Genomic DNA, 16,971 nt, shown 5'->3' on the forward strand with positions numbered 1-16,971 from the left:
CCAGAGGGCTCGACCAGTGGAGCACCTGCTTTCACGCTTGGGGTTCAGCTGACGCCCTGTCCTTCCCGGAAACGCGAGTCCAATCTCGGGGCGACCTGCAATTAGAATATTCCGTTCAGAGCTCAAATGTTTCCAGCATAGCTTCCGCGATCCGCGCTGAAATATAACTCGACACACAGCAGCATACTTGCGGAACTGCCGTAATGGTGACTCCCATATTTAATTTCAAAATTTTGGACGGTTTCCATGCTGTACAAAGCTTTAATTTTGAGTGCAATATCAGCTTTGGCATTAATCAGAATGAGGCAACCTATCGATACAGGCCAGCATCATCAATTTTTCCACAGTGTCCCTCTAGGGGAAGCCAACAAGATCCCTTAAAGGGGTCACGAAACCCAATTTTAGAACATAAAACTATTACATTTCTTTCTACATGAAAATAAAGCTCTCCAAATAGTGAGTTTATCAGCTGCGGTAGATATCTTTAAAACAAATAGTATCTGCGACCAGCTTGCTGGTCTGGCAGCCTTTCATCTATTACGTCAGAACGCCTTATGTAGCCATCCCACGTGATTGGCAGCACACTGTTCCCTCTGTTAAGTTCCTTGAATACACGCCGTGGACAGCAGTCGCTCGAAAAGTTTTACGAGAGCTCTACTCCTCAGGTACAACTTCCAATTTCGATGTGGATGAGGCAATGACGTTCAATACCAACGATATGCATCGTGAAAGGCGTGCAGCTGCGTTGCTTTTGCTCACCACTCATTTGGTCGATGAACAAAAATTCAGATTAGCATAAGTCGACTCTAGAGCGAAACTTGCACCACGAAAGAATCAGATAAATTTGAGGAGTAGACGTGGTTCTTCGACGCGTGCATGATTGAAAAGCTGCGTTTGATGGGTGTGCGCGGTTGTTAGCGATACACATTGTTCAGCTGGAAAAACACGGTCGCAAAGCCCAACGCGAATCTATAATGTGAATCTAACGCGAACCTATAACGCGTCGCCCACCGCAATGCGCTATCGCTTCTCTCCCGAGGCTGTGTGCCGCTGGCTCTGTTCTGCTTTTTATGACTATAACTCGCCTGTTCGTAACAGTGTGCTTAAAGATAAAAGTACCCTATTAAAAATAAAAGTACTCTATCTCGCGCGTACTTTGTGAACGCGAAATTTCCCCAGGAATGCGCCTTACGACGACTGCACCCACACGTACTGTTTGCACAATGTACGAACAAAAGGGTGAAGGGCAAGCTCACGCGTTAGCCCGTGCAAACGAGTACTGCTCATCTGCATGATGACTACGCACAAGGTGGGAACCTTCGCCCTAAGCTCTAGTGCTCTGATTAGCAGCAGGCGCGGGTATCTAAGTATGGTCGCTTCAGCCAAAACTCGAAGAAAATGTAGCGCAATCTCCCGTCAAGATCTCGCCACACTGCATTTGAGCATACGTAGGCTTAACGAAGACGGTCTGCATTTTTTTTTCGCGTCCCTGTTCCTTTCCATGCTTTTGTGGCAGAGCCTTTAGAGTGGGCACTCAATAGTCCCTGCCGTGCTCTAAAGGCAATCCTAGTAAGCTTTACGCAAGCTGTCTCAAAATTGAACAGTTCTAATCAAAAGAGCGCACCCTCACCGGGTCGCAGGATGCAGCGGCCCCACCTGCTTTCACGCTATGGTTTGCTGTCACGGTGTCGTCCTTGGTGCGGCTTTTCTGCCTCTGGCCGATTCCCAGGGGGGACCCTGTGGAAACGATCGAGTCTCTTCTCGAGAAAGGCGGCCACCTGCAACGAGAGGACGCGTCGGAGAGATCACGCCAGAACCCGCGCTCCACAGGTGATGATTCTTCCGCTGAGCAATAAAAAAATGCGAGGGACACTTAATTCCCTACGTATGTGACGCGACAGCGTAGCGGTACTTGGCGCCTGAGCGCGACGGCTTCCCCATCTGTTGACGTCCCTTCCAGGACGGTGACGTGGCTTGAGACGTATGTCATGAGCCATGACTGCTCATGACTTGTGCATATATATACACAGTTGCCACATAAAAGCATCGCCGCACTCCCATACATTAAAACAACTACACACTGCATAGACTAAGGTGTGACATCAGGCGTGAACGCAAAATCGTCCGAGGCACTTTAATTCTGTTTCATGGCATTAAAAAATTCAGGAGGGCACTTTATATGCCTAAAGTGCGGTGAGGCGAAAGCCTTTGCCGCGGGGTTGCTGCTTGTGTCGGTGATGTGTGGTGAAGATGTTGATTAAAAGACTAGACTGCAAACAGCGTTTAGGCGGCATCCTTCCAGATCGGGGTTAAGGAGGCGTCTGGATTGGGAAGCGACAGTGTGTGTTGCAGCGTTGCCAAGGGGTCCACGAAACGCAAGCGTCCCGGCCCTCGGCGCCATGCCTTGCGCGTTGGACAATTTAAAAGGAAATTACGCCTGTCTCATGTCCCAGACACCCGAACCGTGCCGTAAATGAAGGAAAAAGCTTTCGTTAGTTGCTGGATGTAACGGACGCCGGACAGATTCATAGCCGCGAGTATGAGCCATTGAAGGCTTTCGCCTTAAAAACTGATATGATTATGCCTACTGGGCGTGTCGAGAACCCAGTTGCGTTTTTGCGCATTTCTGCTTTTGAAGCGAAAGCTTTACTACGCTTGGAAAAACCACTCTTCACGTGGCACTAAATTTCATCTCATCTGCCCTTGAACCGAGGAGAAACCACGTGACAGCTATGAACTCTCACAGCCCGCGCCGAAACCGAGGGCTCGCCTGTTTCTATCTGCCGTCGGCGTTCGTTGTGTTCAGTGGCTTTTACAACATTCTACGCTCCGATGATTTCGAGGAAAAGAAGGGCGCATAACTTGCTCCCTGGGTCAGTGGATGCCTCAATCACGCTTTGAGGTACGTGGCAGTGATGAGAGAGATGTGGGCTGCATGCATTAGCGCTGAAAATGTTGTGGCAGACAGGTGGCACTACAGCATTAGGCTGCCACCATTAACCGCCACCTGCCAGGGTGGCAGGGTGGGCGCATTGACTATTCAGTGTGCGGCACACGCTCAACGTTACAGACGAAAGGCCGCGTCTGTTTCCCCGATACACCGCAGCTTTCGCTCTCTAACCAGATTCAGCAGTAAACAGCAGCTCATTTTTGAATTTGTGCGTTTGCGTCGCGCCCTCCTTGGCAAATGCACGTCTGCTGTCACCCAAGCTTGGGCGTGGTGCAGGGCGTTCCGTCCACGAGTCAGCACAACGTCGCGCACACCAGCGTTCTTGCGCATGCACGGCTCAACCCTCAAAAAGAAAAAAATAGAGATGATCCGAGAGAGACGCAGCGGCCTTGGACACAGCTCTGCGGAAGGTGCTTCCGAACGCGTCGGCCAACAGGGAACGCTCAAGCCACAGAATACATGTGAACGCATTCCGCCACAAAAAAATCAAAAATGCCGTCAAAGTGCGCGATCAGTAGTGTTCGAAAATGCGTGAGAACGTAGCACAAAACTCCAAGTAGCAACCTGCGCCAAACATCCATCGTGAGTAGAACCGCCAAGGAACACATAAATAGGTGAGCGTATGTGATGCTGCATACAGACGCACAAGGCGGCTCTACTTGGATGCAAGCTGCGTCTGATTGCACCAACTATAAAAACGCTCAAGCCCAAAAGCGCACGCGAACGCATTACGCGCGCGTAATATTTTGACATGCACTGACATCGCATAGCACATTTGTTTTCACAATTGGTCTCTATCGAACGCGGCCACCCCGGCAGGGACAAACCAGACCATCCGGCTCAGTATCCGTTCACTCTAACCACTGAGCCACCATGGCGGATAAAGACCCCCCACCCCCCCGGCAAGACCAGCAGGTGAGCATAACCTCGGAGGACATACCGTTGAGAGCGTGTGCACATTTGGCTCAAGCTTACTTTTCCGTGGGAGTTACGTGGGTTACGAGGGACGCCAGATAGATGGCTCCAAACTTATTTCTACCGCAGGCGGTTCTTGGTACAAGTTCGCTAACATGGTGCCGGACAAGGGCTTCTACACTTTGCCTCCATCGAAATGAAGCCGCCAGAACTGAGCCTTTTTTCCGCGATCATGGGCTCAAGAGCCGAACGCCGTATCAACTAAAGCCACAGTGGCGGATAGACTCACCTCGGGCAGACGGTTATCCTCGGACTCTTCCCTTGGCACACGACGCTGATTCCCGTCTACGCCGAAGAATGCTTCCTCATTGATAATGAATGCAGGCGAATTCGTGCCCGAAAGATAATCGAGCGCGGCCAGCGTTCCACCGAAACCACAGCGAGCCGTCGAACACCGCTTCTCCCACGGCGAGCAGCGGCGCGTCTGAAGCCACTCGCGTTTCACCGGAAGCTAAACTCACGAGCGCAAGCCACGCGCCACCCTTTCATTGGCGGAGTCGTTCCGATGCTGCTGACGTCATAGCTCGAGCGGCAAGAGCACGTCCCTTCACGTCGGTGAATCATCTGTGAGAATCATCGGTCGGCTCCCAGTCAAAACTGAAAAGTGGTTTTGGGGGAAAAGGAAATGGCGCAGCAACTATCATATCCTGGCGGACACACGAAAAGTGCCGTAAGGGAAGGGGCAAAGGAGCGAGTGAAAGTACAGAGGAAGAAAGAGCTGCCGTAGTGGAGGGCTCCGGAATTATTTCGATCACCTGAGGATCTCAATGGTACAGCGTCAGCGACGCGCTTAAGCAACCTAGGTACGGCAGAGGAATTATTGGTTGTCTTAGCCGCGACATAAGTAAAGGGATGGAGAGGGCGAGAGTAAAGGAAGAGAGGAAAGAGGCGCCGTATTTTGAGGCCTGTAGATGAATTTCGCCGACCAGCTGGGTCATTTAGCATGCCCTAGAACTTCACAGCAAACACACGTCTTGCATTTTTAAGTCAATATATTACGCGACAGCACATACAGCTCGTTCGGTCTAAAAGCCGTCGGCGTCGTAGTAGTAGTATGTCCGCACCACGCGTCGGAAATATTCCTCCCCTTGAAGCGTGCTTCGGGTGTCCACCGATTTGTGTGATACGTGTCATATTCCTTCCTTAAACTGTCCAACGCGCAAGGCGTCGCGCCCAGGGGGCGATGGCGTTCCGTGGACCCATTGGCAACGCTGCAACACACTGTCGCGTCCCACTCTTTAAGACGAAGCTAAAAGCATCCTCCAATCTTTGCCCAGGCTATCCCGCGAGGCACCAGCTACCAAGCAGTAATGCGCACTGTCGTTAAAAAATGCACCAAGCATTAATTGACAATACAAACACCGTCTTAATTTGCTTTGAAATTATCGCCAAGCCCAAGAGACGCCTTGCTTCATCGGCCAATGAGAGGGCGAAAGTCAGAGAACAGAAGAGCGCAGATAGAGGAGTTTCGAGAGAGACGCAGCGATCATAGGCACTTGGACGCAGCCCTGCGGAAGCTCAGTCCGATCGCATCAACCAACAAGGAACGCTCAAGGCACAAAATGCATGCGAACGCATGAATTTATTATTATTATTATTATTATTATTATTATTATTCCGCCGCACGAAATCCAACATGCCGTAGAAGTACGTGACCAGTTGCGTTCGAATATGCGCGAGAAGTAGCCCAAATCGGCAATAGCAAACTGCGCCAACCATCCATGGGTAGTAGAATCGTCAAGAAACGCAAGCACATGTGAGCGTATGTGATGCTGCATACGAACGCACAAGGAGGCTCTCTACTCGCATGCAAGCTGCGTCAAAACGCATGGCCCAACTAGGAATGCTCGTCTAAAAACGCGTGCGAACGCATTCCGCCGCGTAATATTGCATTGCACATCGCATTGCTTTGTTTTTTATTTCACAATTGGCCTCTATCGAACGCGGCCACCACGGCAGGGACAAACCAGACCCTCCGGCTCAGTATCTGTTCACTTTAACCGCTGAGCCGCTACGGCGGATAAATACCCCCAGGAAAACCAGCAGGTCTACATAACCTCGGAGAACACAATGTACAGAGCGTGTGCCCATTTTGCCCAAACTAGGGCGCCTCAATCCGAGCCCCCCTAGCCCAAACTCATTTTTCCCCGGGAGTTATGTGGTTTACGGGGAACGCCATGTAGAGGGGTCAAAACATAATTCTACCGCCGGCGGTGTTTCGTACACGTTCGCTAACATGCCGCCGGACATGGTCACTTCTACATCTCGCCTGCACCGAAATGCAGCCGCCAGAACTGGGCCACGTTTCTGAGACCCTAGGCAGTGCTGTGGCATGTTGCAAGTTGCGCGTCCGCGCCATAAGTGTCGCCACGGTCGGAACGATTGCAGCGATCCTGGTATCTGGCAGCAAACGCGGCTGGAGTCAATGACACAACGCGTCTGCGCCGCCAGTGCCGCCGCGGGCAACGCTGCAGCGCAGTGGCAGCAGACGACAGCGACCGGCGCAAGCATAGCGAGCAAAGTTTTGAGCAATTTATGTTTTTACCGCCAACTCCCAGGCACCGCCACCGTCGCATTTCAAAATCGTCCCCATTGGCTCTACGGGAATGTCACACCCTTGCCCTAGGTTCCAGAGCCGAACGCTGTATCAACCAAACCACCGTAGCGGGCAGACTCACCTTGGGCAGCTGGTTGTGGCTGGATTCTTCCCTTGGCACACGACGCTGATTCCCGCCTACGCCGAAGATTGCTTCCTCGCGGCTAGTAACTGAGGGCGCACTCGTGCCCGAAAGATAACGGAGCGCGGCTAGCGTTTCTGCGAAGCCACACCAAGCCTTCGTAAAGCGCCTGTTCCCACGGCGCGCAGCGGCGCGTCTGAGGCCACGTAGGTATGGAAGCAACACTCGCGACCGCAAGCCACGCGGTACTCCTTCATTGGCGGAAATGTTCCGATGCTGCTGACGTCATAGCTCGAGCGCTAAGAGCACGTGGCTTACATATCTTGCCTCGATGCGCGCGCCATACGCGGCAGCGGAGGTGAGCGCGCGCATCGAACCACCCTAGCCTTAGAAGCCAGCGCGCCCTTTTTGAGCATCGTCGGTGGGCTAATAGTTAATAATAATTGGTTTTTTGGAGAAGGAATTCGCGCAGTATCTGTCTCATATATCGTTGGACACCTGAACCGTGCCGTAAGGGAAGGGATAAAGCAGGGAGTGAAAGAAGAAAGGAAGAAAGGGGTGCCGTAGTGGAGGGCTCAAGAATAATTTCGACCACCTGGCGATCTTTAACGTGCACTGACATCGCACAGCACAGCGTTTTTCCTCCATAAACAGGCAGCCGCCGCGGTCGGGTTCGAACCCGGGAACTCCGGATCAGTAGCCGAGCGCTCTAACCACTGAGCCACCGTGGCGGGCCCAAAACCAATTTCAAATTTCAATTTTGAAACCACTGTCTGTGCGATGTCAGTGCACGTTCAAGGTCCCCAGGTGGTCGAAATTAATCTGGAAGCCTCCCCTACGGCACCTCTTTCTCTCTTCCTTCCTTGACTCCACCCTCCCCTCCTACCATTACGGCATGGTTCGGGTGTCCACCGAGATATGAGGCAATTACTGCACCATTTCCTATGCTGAAAATTCAATTTTATATCGCCTCCCCCCCGATCCACCGAAAAAAAGCTGAACGCCGTCTCCTTGAGCTCGCTACATCCATTTACTGTTAACAGTGTGTGAGATGGCGTCTAGGCGCAGCCTCGCTTGGTTATTATTTGACCTCCGTACACTTGTCACCTACCCACGTGGGGTGATTGGCCATGGTTTGTTGGTGAATGACAGAGAATAAAATTGGTTAATAATAATAATAATAATAATAATAATAGATTTTTGTGGAAATGAAATGACGCAGTATCTGTCTCATATATCTTTGGACACCTGTACGGCCCCGTAAGGAAAGGGATAAAGGAAGGAGTGTAAGAAGAAAGGAAGAAAAATAAAATTGGTTGAAAATTGGTTTTTGGGGAGAGGAAACGGCGCAGTATCTCTCTCACATCTCTCGATCATTACAGGGGCCATCGGAAACGTTACCCAGCCCCACACAAACAGCTAACCAAAGAGGAGGCGGTAGACTATTTCATCGCCGGATACCTGATTTAATAAATGCTGCTGGCCCTTGGACCCAAGATAATAAACTTATTTTTGGAATATGGCAAAGTGCTAGACGCCCTCTGGCACGGGTCGGCCCGGTATTGCACTGCCTCCGAGATCGGCCCGGGGCCTATGGGGCTATTAGCGCGCAGCGCCTTTTCCATCTTTGCCTCCTATCCTTCAAGTCTCCTACTTTCCACACGCGGCAGCGAGCGTGGCTCGGCTTGAGCCAGTAGGCAGGCCCGTACTCTTTGTTTTTCCTACTTCCTCTAAGCAACATCAGTCAGTCAGTAGACTGGCGCAGACTAGAAACCGGTGCCTAATAATAATAATAATTGTTTTTTTGGGAAAAAATGGCGCAGTATCTGTCTCATATATCGTTGGACAACAGAACTGCGCCATAAGGGAAGGGATAAAGGAGGAAGTGAAAGAAGAAAGCAAGAGAGAGGTGCCGTAGTGGAGGGCTCCGCAATAATTTCGACCACCTGGGGATCTTTACCGTGCACTGACATCGCACAGCACACGGGTGCCTTAGCGTTCTGCCTCCATAAAAACGCAGCCGCCGCGGTCGGGTGCGAACCCGGGAACTCTGGATCAGTAGCCGAGCGTCCTAACCACTGAGCCACCGCGGCGGGTATATTCAAAAATTAAAAATTGGTTTTTGAGAAAGGAAAGGGCGCAGTAACGATCTCACATATTAGTGGACATGTGCACCCGAACCGCGCTAAAAAAGGAATGACGGTTGTAATGACAGAAAGAGGGGCCGTATTGGAGAGTGGTGTAAGTGGTGCTTATTAAAATAAGAATAAAAAGATTTTTCCTAGCCCCGGCATCTGCCATCGATACTGAAGCACCTTAGCTGGGACAGCGGAAATAAAGGATAGCAGGCATAATGAAGAAATGAAATGAGAGAGGTCAGGAGCAGGAAGAGAGGATAGGGAAAGCGGTAATATACACAAACTATTTACCCAATAGGAAAAGTGTCTAGGTCATGTGTGTGATTAGCTCATGCTGGAACAATAAAAACACGCGCACAGCACAATGTTGACAACAACTGGAGTGGGCCGTCCAGTTGTTAATCGTCCAAGGCTTTGCGATGTGAGTGCATGTTGTAATAATCCCCAAGCGGTCGAAATTATACCGGAGCCCCCCTGTAATTGGGGGTGGGGTGGGGGCTCCGAAATAATTTCGACCGTTTGGGGATCATTATAACATGCACTCACATCGCACAGCACACTGGTGCCATTGCGATTCGCCTCCTTTGAAACACGGCGTCTACGCCCGGGTTCGAACCTGGGAACACCGGCTCAGTAGCAGAGCGCCCCAACTACTGAGCCACCGCGGCGAGTTCGGCCTATTGAAATTAAAATTCAAAATTGGTTTCTGGGGAAAGGAAATGGCGCTTTCTGGGTCTCACATCTTGGCGAACACCTGATAATTTCGACCACCTGGGGATCTTTAACGTGCACCGACATAGCACAGCGCACGGACGCTTTTGCGTCCGTGTGCTGTGCGAGATTATTTTGGAGCCCTCCACTCCAGGCCTACGGCAGCTCGTTCTGCATTCCTTCTTTCAGTCCCTCCTTTGTTCCTTCCCTTACAGCGCGGGTGACATGTGGGCTCCATGGATTAGCGCCAACAACGTTGCGTTCTTGTTGCGACTGCAGGAAGAGTGCAAAAGAAAGTGCACTGGCCTGCTCACGGGCTCAATCTGAAACACAATAGCTGCCGTGTGCAGAAAGTAGTAGATTTGAAAGATAGAAGAGCAAAGACTGAAAGAAAAGACGCGCGTCGCAACAACGCGTCATCAGAAGCGACCACGACGGTTTAGCAACAGCTACCCCCCGGTGGAAAGGAGCCCTCGTAATATGTGCGATAGCTCCTAGATCCTAGCACCGTAAGCCCAAGTAGCCACCACAGCGTTGTAGAAAGCGGTACTGCAGCAATAGCCACGGTGGCTTAGTGGTTAGAGCGCTCGGCTACTAATCCGGAGTTCCTGGGTTCGAACCCGACCGCTGCAGCGGCGTTTTTATGGATGAAAAATGCTAAGGCGCCCGGGTGCTGTGCGATGTCAGTGCACGTTAAAGATCCCCAGGTGGTCGAAATTATTCCGGAGCCCTCCACTCCGGCACCTCTTTTTCCTTTTACTCCTTCCTTTATCCCTTCCCTTACGGCGCGGTTCAGGTGTCCGCCGATATATGAGACAGATACTGCGCCATTTTCTTTCTCCAAAAACCAATTATTATCATTAGCAATAGGCCGCGCGCAGAGTTCACTGTGTGACCAACCTCTCGCGATCAACCAATAATTTACCTGCCACCTGGTCGGGGGTAGGGTGGGCGAGCTGCCTATCGATTGTGCGGAACGCACTCAACGTTACAGACACCTGATACACCAAAGCTTTCGCTCTGTAACCATATTAAGCAGTGGTTTATCCGCAAATAATTTTTTGCGTTTTGCCTCCATTAAAACGCGACCGCCGTGGTCGGGTTCGAACCCGGGTGCTCCGGCTCAGTAGACAAGCGCCTTAACCACTGAGCCACCGCGGCGGGTTGGCATGAATGTCAGGTACTATTTCTTTATTTCTACACAGGAGTTTGAAATTTACTCAAGCTATTCAGAATTAAGTTAGTTTAATCATTACTATTTGTAAGTGTTACGGGTTTCTGCGTAAAACCCCAACGTGCAGCTAGAACTTAAGCTTTAGCCAGAGTTGATGCCCTACACGATAGCATAAGGAGCTCATCGGACTATTCTGCGCTCGTGCTTTGCTTTCGTACCGGAGCCTAAGCAGTGTAGGGTCATTTTTTTGCAATGTAGAAAAGTAGCTCCACCAACCTACACGAACCTGTTTCTGAGACGCGTAGTGTAGATTGAGAGCTACATTTCATGCACCACTTTTTAAGCAGTGAAGAAGAAAGGGGATTTTTTTTATGAGCGAGGCAATTTATGGTGGCAGACTCCGTGAACGGTTGCAGCGCGGCTCTCTATTCAGCAAATTTTGCACCGCCTGGACAACAGCAGTGATGCGGCGATGCACCCGCGCGTTGAAGGCAGCATTAGGATCGCTTACACGACTGAAAGTGCGCACTGGTGAACGCCACTGCGCGTTTTGATAAGCCGCGTTCATTCAGTCGGCATCGCTCGAGCCGAGTGACGCACATAAAAAATCCGCCGCGAAAACTGGGGATAGCAGACCGAGAATACTTATCTTAGTCTGTGAAATACCTTGGTGCGGCCTTTGTTTCCACTGTAGTGTTAATGAGGGCCCTGACTGCGAAGCGAGGGACGAATGCATATCTCAGCCGGCTTCCGCGATCCGTTGCACAACACCGTCGATTTTCAGCACTTAAGGTATAGCCTTGGAATGTCCGGTCATGTAAATCAAGGCCTTGTGAGGTGTCGGTAAAGGCTTTCTAATAATAAAATAACCGTAGAAAGAAAAGATGTTGTTGGTCGTGACATATGCCATCGAAACCTGAAGCAGCTGAGCTGCGGTTAGCGGGAATAAAAGAACAGGGAGAGGGAAAGAAAGGGGGAGAGATAGTAAGAAAGGATAGGGGGTAATGTACACTATGTATGTACTATCAGCATAGAATGAAACGCGAACAATTCACTCAGAGCCCAAGAGCGAAATAAGAAGCTCTGAGCCAGGGGAAGTGTTGTACTTGACGAGGGCGACTTCACTTCGAAAATGCAAGCACTCATCATAAGTGTCAACGTCTCGCATTTGCTTTCCAGAAGCTAATTGGTTGTTGGTTGTTGAGGAAAAGAAATGGCACAGTATCTGTCTCACATCTCGGCGGAAACCTGATCCGCGCCTTAAGGGAAGGAATAAAGGAGGGAGTGAAAGAAGAAAGGAAGAAAAAGGTGCCGTAGTGGAGGGCTTGTTGCTGTTTTTTTCTTGTTGGCACCTCAGTTTTCTTGGCGTTTCAGTCGTTCCTGATAGTACAAATATAGGATAATAAATAAATGTGGGGTGCTGCAAAGGTCGGTTCTGCAACGCAAACTCCCCACCAATATATGTATTTATGCAGTTGCGGATTCGCTCCGGCATACAATTTTGGTACATGCGGGGATGTTGAATCAATAGAACATTTTCTCCTCTTTCGGCAGTTCGCACTTCAGAGAAAGACATATCTGGAGGTCCTTATTTTGAGGTTAGGACTCCTTGTATCAGTCTCTTCTCTCCTTCGGTCACGAGCTCCAAGGGAATCGCGTTAAGGATTTGTGGAACCCTCGACGACAACATTATTGCAACTGGAAAGATATCTTGTTACCTCATTCAAAATTTCTCCCCATGCTTAAAAGTATGTTTTTTAGCCCTAAAATATTAAAATTGCTTTATTTGTTGTATTTTCTGCAATTCTTATGTCTTTTTTCTAGTTTCAGCCATTTCAGTAATCTACTTTTCCTTCTTTTCCTCGCAATTACCCATGTTATAGACTGAGGCGATACGCAAAGGCGCCCGTGAGCTGTGCGATGTCAGTGCACGTTAAAAATCCCCAGGTGGTTGAAATTATTCCGGAGCCCTCTGCTACGACACCTCTTTCTTCTTTTCTTCTTTTAGTCCCTCCTTTATTCCTTCCCTTATGGCGCGGTTCAGGTGTCCAACGATACGAGACAGATACTGCGCCATTTCCTTTCCCCCAAAACCAATTATTATTTATTAATTAATCGTTGCGCTTACTCGTCCTGGCTGGCCAGCAAGTGCTCCCACTTCGTCACACTCGGGTGGTCTATTCTAGGCTTTAAGTCTGCCTTAGGGCAGGTCCATTTAACATGCTCAAGTGTAGTTTTGCCCTTGCACCACGGTTGTTCGTCTACGTATTTTGTATTTGTGTAGGGAAAATCTTGTGCAGTTAGTGCAGGTGCGGTTAGGCACCGAATCCGCCGCGGTGGCTCAGGGGTTAGGGCACTCGGCTACTGATCTGGAGTTCTCGGGATCGTACCCGACCGCGGCGGCTGCGTTTTTATGGAGGCAGAACGGTAAGGCGCCCGTGAGCTGTGCGATGTCAGTGCACGTAAAGATCCCCAGGCGGTCGAAATTATTCCGGAGCCCTCCACTACGGCACCTCTCTCTTCATTCCTTCTTTCACTTTCTCATTTATCCCTTCCCTTACGGCGCGGTTCAGGTGCCCAACGATATATGAGAGATTCTGCGCAATTACCTTTCCCCAAAAGACCAATTATTATTATTATTATTATTATTATTATTATTATTATTATTATTATTAGGCACCCGTTTCTAGTCTGCGCCAGTCTACTGAATTACTGACTGATTAGAGAAAGCAAGGAAAACAAAGAGTACGGGCCTGCCTACTGGCTCAAACCAAGCCACGCTCGCTGCCGCGTGCGGAAAGTAGGAGACTTGAAGGATCGTAGGCAAAGATAGAAAAGGCGCTGCGCGCTAATAGGCACATAGGCCCCGGACTGATCTTGGAGGCAGTGCAATGCCGGGCCGACCTGTGCCAGAGTGCGTGTAGCACTCTGCCATAATGCAAAAATAAGTTTATTATCCTGGGTCCAAGGACCAGCAGCAGATATTAAATCAGGTATCAGGCGATACGATAGTGTACCGCCTCCTCTTTCGTTAGCTTTTTGGGTGAGGCTGGGTAGCGTTTCCGATGACCCCTGTAATGATCGAGAGATGTGAGAGAGATATTGCGCCATTTCCTCTCCCAAAAACCAATTTTCAACCAATTTTATTTTTTAAACGAAATTTATTGCCTCAGGGCATCAATGATGGGTGAAGGCGTGATGAATTATATAGTAGAGAATAAATGAATGAAAAAAGGTTAGCTGATTTGATGAAGTGCAGTAGAGAACGATGGTACGGTCCCTGCGTCCAGGCAATGTATGAAGAAGGGTTCCTTGGCGACAGACCTGCTACCATTAGGTGCCGGATCCTTGTAGGCTTGAGAGCTGGGCAGTCCCACAATGAGTGATGAATGTCGGCCTCAATGTCCTCGTGTTTACATATCAGACACCGTGGCCGAGGAAACAATTCTTGGTACTGAGGCCACTTCCGAGTGTTGGCTGGTGTGAGGACAACCCCGACCCGGATCCTCCTAAGCGCAACCTCCTCTGCACGGGTAAGACCGCGGGGGAGGGTTACCGCACACTGAGGGATGAGACCACGCGTGCGGCGCTGGAGGAGTTCCTTTCTTGATGAAAGGAGGGTAAAATTGTCCAAATGAAGGAGCCGAGGCGGTGATGAGTTTGGATTCGCAAGGCGGGTCGCTAGATCTGCCTCGCTTTGATAGGTCAGCAGATCCCGTGAGACCCACTCAATACATACTGGCTGAGGGATGCGTGCCGCGAGCCGGTGGATGTCCTGATATATCGTGGGACAGCGGCTAACACGTCGTAGCAACCGGACAATTTGAAGGGCGTCAGTGCGGATGACAACGCGGGCCGCAGGGAGCATATTTATGTCGGCCACAGAGCAGAGTGCTTCTTGAACTGCAACGAGCTCAGCACAAAAGGACGAAGGGGTTCCGTAAGCTGAAACGAAGAGGTTTGATTCAGGACAGGTTTGCACGGGCAGTAGATATAGCTGTTGTTGCTTTGCAGTCTTGTATGCTTGAGTCTACGTAGACAACAATGGATCCTTCAGGCAGGCAAGCATCTTGTTCCTCAAATTTCTGGCGAAGCAATGATGGCGAATTTCTTTTTTCTTCCTTTCTTCTTTCACTCCCTCCTTTATCCATTCCCTTACGGCGCGGTATAGGTGCCCAACGATATATGAGACAGATACTGCGTCATTTCCTTTCCACAAAAACCAATTATTATTATTATTATTAATATTATTATTATTATTATTACCCGCCGCGGTGGCTAAGTGGTTAGGGCGCTCGACTACTGATCCGGAGTTCCCGAGTTCGAACCCGACTACGGCGGCTGCGTTTTTATGGAGGAAAAACGCTAAGGCGCCCGTGTGCTGTGCGATGTCAGTGCACGTTAAAGATCCCCAGGTGGTCGAAATTATTCCGGAGCCCTCCACTACGGCACCTAATTCTTCCTTTCTTCTTTCACTCCCTCTCTTATCCCTTCCCTTACGGTGCGGTTCAGTTGTCCAACGATATATGAGACAGATACTGCGCCATTTCCTTCCCCCCAAAAAAACAATTATTATTATTATTATTATTAACCAATTTTATTCTCCCTGTCATTCGCGAACAAAGCTTGGCCAATCGCCCCACGTGGATAGGTGACAAGTGTACTGAGGTCAAATAATAACAAAGCGAGACTGTGCCTAGATGGCATCTCACACACTGTTCACAGTATATGGATGCAGCGAGCTCAAGGAGGCGGCGTTCAGCTTTTTTCGGTGGATCATTGAGGGGGGAAAGGGTGGTGCGAGAAAAAAAGATTGAATTTTCAGCATAAGAATTGGTGCAGTAATTGCCTCATAACTCGGTGGACACCCGAACCACGCCGTAATGGAAGGAAGGGAGGTCATGCGCAGTTGTAACTAGGGAGCGAGAGAGAGAGAAATATCCGTGGCGAGGCGTACGTTGGGACGTCATGTGCCTCCTCGGAGTGCGGCCACGGCGAAATCGCAAGTTTGCGGCCAGTAAAGCTTTCGCCTTAATATGCACGGCGCGTAGTGTTCCCAACGCTCGCTCTTTGGCGTGCAGTGGACCGCGCGCACGAATGAATTTTTTCTTGCAATTTCTGCGGGTGATTCGGCCGCACGGCATAGGAAATACAAAAATTACCCATGTAACTGCCCTGGCCCACGTTGCTGGCGTGCACTGCTGGCAAATCTGCTCCAAAGCACATTGTTAGCATTATTTTAGATGAGGAATATATAACTAAACCATGATTATCTTACCCTTAGATTGAGGCTTCCCGGGTGGGGCCCGATTTCGATGCACAAAAAGGCTTGATACTGCATCTGGACTTAATTTCTGTATACCGCGATTCCGAAGGACATGGCTCTCAGACTGGTCTTCGGTGAAAGGATCAAAAGACGAATAAAGTAAGATTTTGTATGGCACAACTTTACGAGTTGCAATACAAATATGTAGACAGCGTGGGCTCTCATTACTTGAAAAACACGCACAAGTGTTAAGACGTCAGCAGGCCCCACAAAAGGCCATAAGAGCATTGCCAAAGTCGGACGTTGGAAGTCGTCTGTGTCAATGCGCGGCCCCCTGCGTTGGCGATTCATTTGACACCACCTATCCCCGTTACAAAGTTCCACGCAGCGGGATTTTTGCACGAATTCGCGGCAGCGAGGATGGCCTTGAACCCAAAATGTCTACATGTGTTTAACGGAGGTCCTCGCCTGCATTCTCAATTATCCACGCAGATATCGAGTATTCAAGCAATAGCTGCGTTGCTGCGGCTACGCACAGTAACGGCCGATTTCGGTATGGACCCTGCCTGACAAATAGGTTCCGCAATGCGCGCAACATTAAAGCTAGACCTTAATCACAAGCAACACGAACAACGGGGGCTTAAAAGCGATAACCACGCCTTTTGGCGTAGAGTTCGTAAGAGACGTAGTCCAACTGCAACAAAATAAATACGTCCAGCGATGCGCCCAGCATGAAAGACAGACCTGCACCGCGAGCAGCATGAACAGCGTAGGCTCAAACCGCAAGAACCGCCCTTTCACTAGCTAATTGTTGAGCGAAGAAGTCCATATGAAACGACACAAATGCGCAACATGAAAGCTATACCTGTATGGCGTGCAGCATGTGCGCGGGTATCAAACAGCGGGAACCACCTTTTTAGTATGGCGTTCGTCAGCGAAGGAGTCTGCGACGAATATTGCTGCAGCAGTGCGCAAGATGAAAGCTAGACTTCCAACGCGAGCAACGTAAACATGGGGGCTCAAACAAAATATGAAACGTAACTTTCGAGTCGAGCCTGCGAGCGAGTCTGATTGCAACC

The 16,971-nt window shown here is 49.9% G+C and overlaps 1 long non-coding RNA gene across 1 annotated transcript; it reads right to left on the minus strand.

The window, feature by feature from the left end:
- Nucleotides 1-6,757, minus strand: LOC144109405 (uncharacterized). Its single transcript, XR_013309582.1, has 3 exons — nucleotides 6,604-6,757; nucleotides 1,657-1,778; nucleotides 1-95 (listed from the first exon to the last, which is right to left on the minus strand). It is a non-coding gene; the product is annotated as an uncharacterized LOC144109405 (long non-coding RNA).
- Between the last annotated feature and the right edge of the window lie 10,214 nt (nucleotides 6,758-16,971).

Source organism: Amblyomma americanum, chromosome 11 (genome assembly GCF_052857255.1).
Source record: "Amblyomma americanum isolate KBUSLIRL-KWMA chromosome 11, ASM5285725v1, whole genome shotgun sequence".
Taxonomy (NCBI): domain Eukaryota; kingdom Metazoa; phylum Arthropoda; class Arachnida; order Ixodida; family Ixodidae; genus Amblyomma; species Amblyomma americanum.